We start from the raw sequence: 7,910 nt of genomic DNA, 5'->3' as shown, positions 1-7,910 counted from the left end.
GCGCAGTGCCTGCTGGGAGTCGTAGTCTGCGACTCCTAGTTGTCAGGAGGTTTTCTCCCGAGGCAGCCGTGGAGACTCCTGGGAAGAGAGGACACGTGGAGGGAGTTGGAGCTCCTGAAGCCGGGCACGGTCTGAGCGCCGGGCGCCGGGCCCAGGGGACAGGGTGGAGGCTCTGGGGGAGTAGCCAGCTTCCTAAATAACGCTGTCTCTCCTTGGTGCGACTGGTTTTACTTTGTCTTCTTAATTCCTGAGTCTCCCAGCTTTGCGCCCTGGGGCGTAACCCGCCAGCTGGGGATCCTGCTGCGGCAGACTAGGGGACGAGGCTCGGGACGTCCACGAGAAGGACCCTGAGGATCTGGCTATGAAGATGTGTCAATGTCAGGTGTTAAATAGTGTTACAGGACCTGCAGGATGACCGGCCTCACCGAGGGACAGCTGCCAGAGGCGAAAATCTTTCCAAATGACCATCCTTGCTACTCACGTGAGGCTCATACATTCCCAGACACCCCACCCCCCACCCCTAACAACCGTTTCTGTGGAAGTAAAAGCCTCTTCTGAGTTTGTTGCAGTCGAGGCAGTTTAGGGAGTGCCCCAGTTCAGAGTACCATAATTTAGAATTGCAAAAAGTATCAAAACGTGAAACTGCACCTCCTGTCCATTTAGAATCATATTTAGATACGGTGGCATGAGGTGTCATTGTATCCATTCCACCAATATTTATTGAACACCTACATGTGCCAGCATGGGGATGCCATAATGTATCAGACTGGAACTGTCCCAGACTTCATGCTGCTCACAGCTGTGGAAACAAAAATGAGACTACCCTGCTGCCATTTTAAGAGTGTACATCAAGTCCCACAGGAAGAGAAAACAAGACACTTTCACCCCTGACAGAAACAAAGTACCCGAACTACTCTTTTACATCTGGTCTCCAAAATGAATGAAATCTTGAGCTTTTCTCTTAAATTTCTGATTCCCTCATGAAAACCATTTTATCCCTGACTTTTGAATACAGAAGTTTGAGGATATTTGTCACAACCTTTGTGACATACATCCCCATATCATTCGTGCTGAAGAGACATGTAAATGTGGTAATCTTTACATTTTTTTCCCTTTAAATAACTGTTGTATTTCTTATTCAGTGATCCAGTCCTACTGAAGTTTGCACAGCTTTGCAAGTAAACATCTTTTCTAAATGCGTTTGTCTCCTAGTCTTCTTTCACACTAAGTGGGGGAGACAGACATAAGCAGACCATTATGATATAAAAGCTGATGGGCTATAAGGGAGACAGGGAAGGTAGCTCTTGCATGAGTTAGTTAGCTAGATATTAGAAGTTAGAGCTAATTCATGATCACAACAAACAATTATTGGGTGCCAGTTATGTGCAAAGCACTACAGGGCAACACTGGCTACAAGTTAAAATCACTCCAGGGCTATTAAAAATTCCAATGCCTTGGCTGCACCCCAAACCAATTAAGTCAGGACCTCTGGGGGTGAGAACCAGGCAGCAGTATTTTTTTTAAAGCTCTGCAGGTGATTCCAATGTGCAACCAAGATGGAGAACCAGTGCTACAGAGGATGCCAAGATAAATAAGATAGTGTTCCACTGAATCGTGTACTTTACAAGAGCGAATTTTATGGTTTGTCAATAATTGTATTTCAATAAAGCAGTGATATAAAACATAGGATAATCTTTGCCCACCTGGAATCTAAAACCTGATAGGGGAGTAAATTATGAATACAAATAATTGCAGTGAACACAAACTAAGTGTTAAATTAGCTACGCAGACAGTGAATGCTGTAAGAGCTCAGAGGAGGGAGAAATATTTCCAGGTCTGAGGTGGGGTGGGGAGGTATTGGTGATCAGGTAAGTCTTGTTAGGCTGTCAGCTCCATCAGGCTAAGGATGGGATCTGCAGAGACTGGATCATATTTTGGTGAACATGAATCCTCAGTTGTTGGATGGAGGCCTGGAGAAGTAGGCAGAAGTGATGAGGAAAGTCTTTCCAGATAGAGAGACTGGTGATTTTAACAGATATCTTTTTAGTAATTGATAGAATATGAAGACCTATCAACCCAGGTAATACTTTTTTTTTTTTTTTTTTAAGATTTTATTGGGGAAGGGGAACAGGACTGTATTGGGGAACAGTGTGTACTTCCAGGACCTTTTACAAGTCAAGTTGTCCTTTCAATCTTAGCTGTGGAGGGCACAGCTCAGCTCCAGGTCCAGTAGCCATTATTAGTTGTAGGGGGCGCAGCCCACCATCCCTTGCGGGAGTCGAAGTGGCAACCTTATGGTTGAGAGGATGCGCTCCAAACAAATGAGCCAGCCGGGAGCACAGCGGTAGCTCAGCGGTACCTCAGCTCAAGGTGCTATGTTCAATCTTAGTTGCGCGAGGTGGAGCCCGTCATCCCTTGCAGGAGTCGAGGAATCGAACCTGCAACCTTGTGGTTGAGAGCCCCCTGGCCCATGTGGAAATCGAACCAGCAGCCTTTGGCGTTAGGAGCATGGAGCTCCAGCCACCTGGTCCACCAGGCCGGCCCCAACCCAGGTAATACATTTGACCTAAGACACATAAAACACTGCACCCAAAAATTGTAGAGTATATTATTTTCAAGCTCTCATGGAACATCTATAAAAATTGATCAAAAAAAAATAAAAAAAAAAATTGATCACATTCTGAGCCCTACATCAAATATCAACAAATTTCATAGGACTGTGATCTTAGAAGACAAGTTCTTGGACCTAACGCAATTAAAGTAGAAATAATAAGTAAAAGATAACTAGAGGGGCCTTGAGCTGAGCTGCTATGGAGCTCCTGGAGCTCTCAGTTGGTTGGAACACGTCCTCTCAACCACAAGGTTGCCGGTTTGACTCCTGCAAGGGATGGTGGGCTGCGCCCCCTGGAACTAACAACTGCAACTGGACCTGGAGCTGAGCTGTGCCCTCCACAACTAAGACTGAAAGGACAACAACTTGACTTGGAAAAAGTCCTGGAAGTACACACTGTTCCCCAATAAAGTCCTGTTCCCCTTCCCCAATACAATCTTTAAAAACAAAACAAAAAACAAAAACACTAGAAAATCTTCACACGTTTGGAACTTAAGAAACACTATTAAGTGACCCAAATAGAGGTACTTTCACAGGCAAAGCATAATAGCAGCAAAGAATTAGACATACGAGAACATACATTTCCTCTAGTTTTCCTTTTTAGTATTTTTATGATGTGAATAATAATCTAGGACTCTTAGAATTCATTTGCATCTCTGCATGCGTGTCTTTGGTAAAGCCCTATGTGAGCTTCTCAAGACTGGGACTTGTCACTGGGCAGCCCAATCTAGCTCCTTTCTACTTCAAGTTTGGTCCAATGGTATCCATATCACCAGGGAGCTTGTTAGAAATACAGGCCCCATCCCAGACCTACTAAATCAGACCTGCATTGTAAGACCGTGTTTCCCCGAAAATAAGACCTAGCTGGACCATCAGCTCTGATGCATCTTTTGGAGCAAAAATTAATATAAGACCTGGTATAATATAATATAACATAAAATAACATAACATAATATTGGGTCTTATGTTAATTTTTGCTCCAAAAGACGCATTAGAGCTGATGGTCCGGCTAGGTCTTATTTTCAGGGAAACATGGCAGTATACCCAAGTGATTCATATGCACATTAGAGTTTGAGATGCTTTGATGAGCGAGGATATTCCACAAAAATGTTAACATTTGTCTCTGGGAGGTGGAATTTCCAATGATTTTTCTTTTCTTTTTAAGTGAGCAGTATCATTTTCACCAAAATAGCAGAGCTATTAAAAGACAACCACTATCTCAGTAAGTCCGTTGTCTTTCCTAAGCAGCAAACTTCTCAAGCCACAATCCTCAGGACAATAGTCCCATGCTTTCCCTATGTCATTTACGCTTGCTTTTTCCTTTTTTTGGGGAGGAGGTATAACTTCAAGGGTCCCAGAAGGAACCAGCTGGCACATACAAATTAAGATCACTTGAGGAGTTTTTTAATAACGAGATTGTTTAGAAATATGTGGGCAGAGTGTAAAGAAACTACAAAGGATTCTGCAGTACCACTGGGGCTCTGTGCCCACCCCTAGGCCTGTAGAGGGCAGGGAATGAGTGGTTATAGAGTTATGGAGAGGGCTATATGGAAAAGGCCCTCTGACAGGAGCTGAGACCTGGAGCCTAGGGCAATTGGACCTGGAGGGCCAAAAGGAAGATCTCTGGGGCACAGCAAAGGATGCTTTCCCCCTCACATTTTCAGAGAGGGCTGGGAACTTCCAACCCTCCCGTGTGTTCTCCACCCTGTAATCAGAATGATGTATCAGATATATTTCATATCTTTACTCTTGATTAAACCTTTCCATCCATCTCAATATCCTCAGGATAACGTCTGGACTCCATAATTTGGCATATAAAGCCCTTCATGATTTGGTTCCTTGGCCAGTTTCATATTTTAGCTCCTGCTCTCTCACCCTCTACACTCTAGCCATGCAGAATTTCTCGCCTTTTGTCCAAAGGACCATGTTTCCTTTTACCTCCAGGGATTTCCACATGCTGTTCCCTCTGCCCTGAGAGGTATGTGCCCCAAACTCTTCCCACTTACCCACCTTTTTTGGCATAGCCACCATCTCCTCCTGGAAGTCCTGCTTGATTCTCCAAGACTGGATTAGGGAGAATGTGCTAAGTCACAGAAAACCAGTTTCTCCTCTCAAATTTGCCTAGCTGATGAGTCACTTCCTTCAAAGGGCATGAAGGAGGGGGCTAAGATGTCAGAATATTCCTCTCCTGTTTTTCCCTCCCTGCAGAGTGGACTGTCAAGATCCTTAAACTTCTAGCCTCCAGACTGTGAGCAATAGATTTCTGATGTTAGAAACCACGTAGTCTGTAGCATTTTGTTATAGCGGCATGAACAGACTAAGATAATCAGCATCTGCTTTTACTTGGTGTTTGTTGACTTGTGTATGGACTATCACCCCAGAGCATAAGCTGTATGAGGTCAGGGACTGTGCCCATTTTGCTCCTACTTGTATCCCTGGCACCCAGTGTGGTAGCTGGCCTGTGGTGGGTACACAATAAATGTTGTGGTACTGAACCTTGCAGTTGTTTATCTCAATTCCATCATGCTTTAGGCTGCATTGATAAATGTTAATTCGCTCCTAGAAATACCGGGCAAAAAATCATGAAGATGGTTTTACCTTTGCCGGGGAGCTGAGTAGAGCTTCCCTACCTGACATAAACATCCCCCAGGGTTGATGGCAAACAAAGAGATGATTTGTCTGGTCCTGCTCCACACAGTGTATTTGGCAGTGCTGTCCCTGCTGACGATGCCCAGCTCTGAATTCTTCTCAAAATGGGTTTGAACAATTCTGAGGACTTGGGTCAGGGTGGAGAGGAGAAGATTATGTCAAGAGCCAATCTGTGTTTAGCCTATACCTTACTTGTAGTCCTTGAGCTAATTTGATTCCTTTGTCAGAAAACTAAAGGCATGCATTCATAGCTTTTGTAAGAAAGAGCCACAGAGTATATTTTGTTCCTGAGCGCCAGGGTTAGTTTCCTTATAGACGTTGGAAGTTTGTTGATGGAAATTGTTCCATTGCTCACTTTGACTACTGTTAGTGATATACAATAGATTTTATATTATGTAGGAAAAATTTCAGTATAATAAAACAAAATTGCACATATTATATGTTCCATCATATAGTCAAAGCCCAATTTACAAAGGAAGAAAAATCACAGCTCTTTAATGCAGATATTTGAGGTTAAATGAAACAATCACTTCTACTTTAAAACAATAATAATTCAGTCTTCATTGTGACGCTCTCCAAAAGGCAAAATGTATTTATTCCCAGGCAGTTTTGAAGTCATCGCTGGGAAGTGTGACAGATTCCGTAGCTTTGATCCAGCTTCTTGCTTACCACAGCAAGAATATTTTGCCTACAAACCCCAAGTTCCTTTTATAGTAGGGGAACATGTGCCAGGGTATGTGGTTCCTTCAAAGAGGTGTCCTTTGTCTCCTCCCTGCGACAAAACTAGGGACCTTGGAAGGAATATGGCTCTCTGAAGCTTAGTGGAATTCAGATACCCATCACCAAACTTTCAATTAACAACTTAATTGATTAACCAATGGTTTATTTAAACTGACGACTTAAAATGTTAGGCATTCCTGGGAAAGGGAAGATGGGAGAGAAAACTGACTGCAGGGGCTACAGTCTTGGAGCACCTCATCAAATCAGGGTGGGGGTAGCTCTAGGTGAGGGGTGGCAGGTGGGATGTGGGGGTGTGGGGTGTGGTTTGGATTCCACTGTGGTGCACTTCCCTCTACAAGCCTCACCTTCCCATAGCAAAAATGAGAGAATTTGCCCTCGGTGATGGCAATAAGGGGATAAAATGAAATTATGTATACGCCAATATTTTGTCTTGGTTTTCTTTTAATTGAGATGTAATTTACCTAAAGTAAAATTCACCCTTTTTAGTGTACATTTCTGCCAGCTTTGACAGACACATACAGTCATGCACCCTAGCACCACAATCAAGTTATGGAACAGTTCCGTCATCCCCGCGTATTCTCCTATATCCCTTTCTAGTCAACCCATCCGCCATTCTCAGTGCCTGAGAATGACCACTGACCTATTTTCTATATCCATAATTTCACCTGTTCCAGAATGTCACAGAAGTGGCCGCATACAACAGGTAGCCTTTGGGGTCTGGCTTCTTTCCTTTTGCACTTGGGATTCCTCCAAGTTGTTGCATATGTCACCAGTCCATTCTTTTTATTGCTGGACATACTAGCTGTTTCTCCACTCATCAGTGGAAGGACACTTGGGTTGTTTCCAGTTTTGGGTGATTAGGAATAGAACTACTATAAACATTTGCATACAGGTTTTTATGTGAACATAACATTTTCATTTCTCTTGGAATAAGTACCTCAGAGTGGGACGGCTGGGTCATGTGGTAGGTATGTGTTAACTTTATAAGAAACTGCCAAACTGTTTTCCAAAGTAGCTGTACTATTGTTGTATCTCCACCGGCAATGTGTGGCAATATTTTGAAAAATAAAAATTTGTGCACATCACTTATAAAGGCAGGTAAAAAGCAATTTTCGCAGGACTGGGAACAGCAATTTAGAGACAACTCTAAATTGTTTGCCAGACTAGCGAACAGAGGCCACAGAAATCAGCCGTTAATGTTTACTCAGTCTTGGGAGCAATACTGCAAAGAATAGTAGTTAGAATCACAGTTAATACTGGCAGACATTTATTGAGCACTTACTGTGGCCATGGCACTGAGCTTCATGCTTTACATGGATCTTCACAATGACCCTTCTTTTACCCCACCTTACAGATGAGGACATGAGGCCCAGAGGGTAAATCGTATGCCAAAGGCAACCAAGCTCATAAGAGACCTATCAGGAAATGAAACCCAGGTGTGTTGGATTCCAAATACTGTACCCCTATAACTGCTCCCCTATGATGGCCTTTTAGCTACTAATAACTACTAGTTATTAACACGCTTCAGATGGCACCTTCTGCTTTTCCTTGCACACAAAAACTGGGCCAAGAACACTGGGCAGAAATCAAGCTTTCTACCACATAGTCCTGAGCCCTTCTGCCACTGCTCTTTCAGTCCAAACCCACAGGGCTTTCCTGCCAGACTCAGCTCTCGGCTCTCAGCCTTACTGGCTTCCTCCAAATTATGCTGTAATTCACAGAGCTTGTCTTTGGAGAATTTTCTGGGAATAAAGCCTTTTGCTGATCTAACTGAACGTGGGAAAGTCTGATAGAACGACCACTCTCTTCCAGTTTGAGAAGGTCAAGTGGAGAGTCTGCTGCTAAGAGGTGGATCTACTTCTCCCTGTCCAGCTCTTGCTTTGATGTGAGTCCATTTCCACCGCCACAC

This window comes from Rhinolophus ferrumequinum, chromosome 6 (genome assembly GCF_004115265.2).
Source record: "Rhinolophus ferrumequinum isolate MPI-CBG mRhiFer1 chromosome 6, mRhiFer1_v1.p, whole genome shotgun sequence".
Classification (NCBI taxonomy): Eukaryota; Metazoa; Chordata; class Mammalia; order Chiroptera; family Rhinolophidae; genus Rhinolophus; species Rhinolophus ferrumequinum.
Note: the sequence above shows the minus strand (reverse complement) of the source record.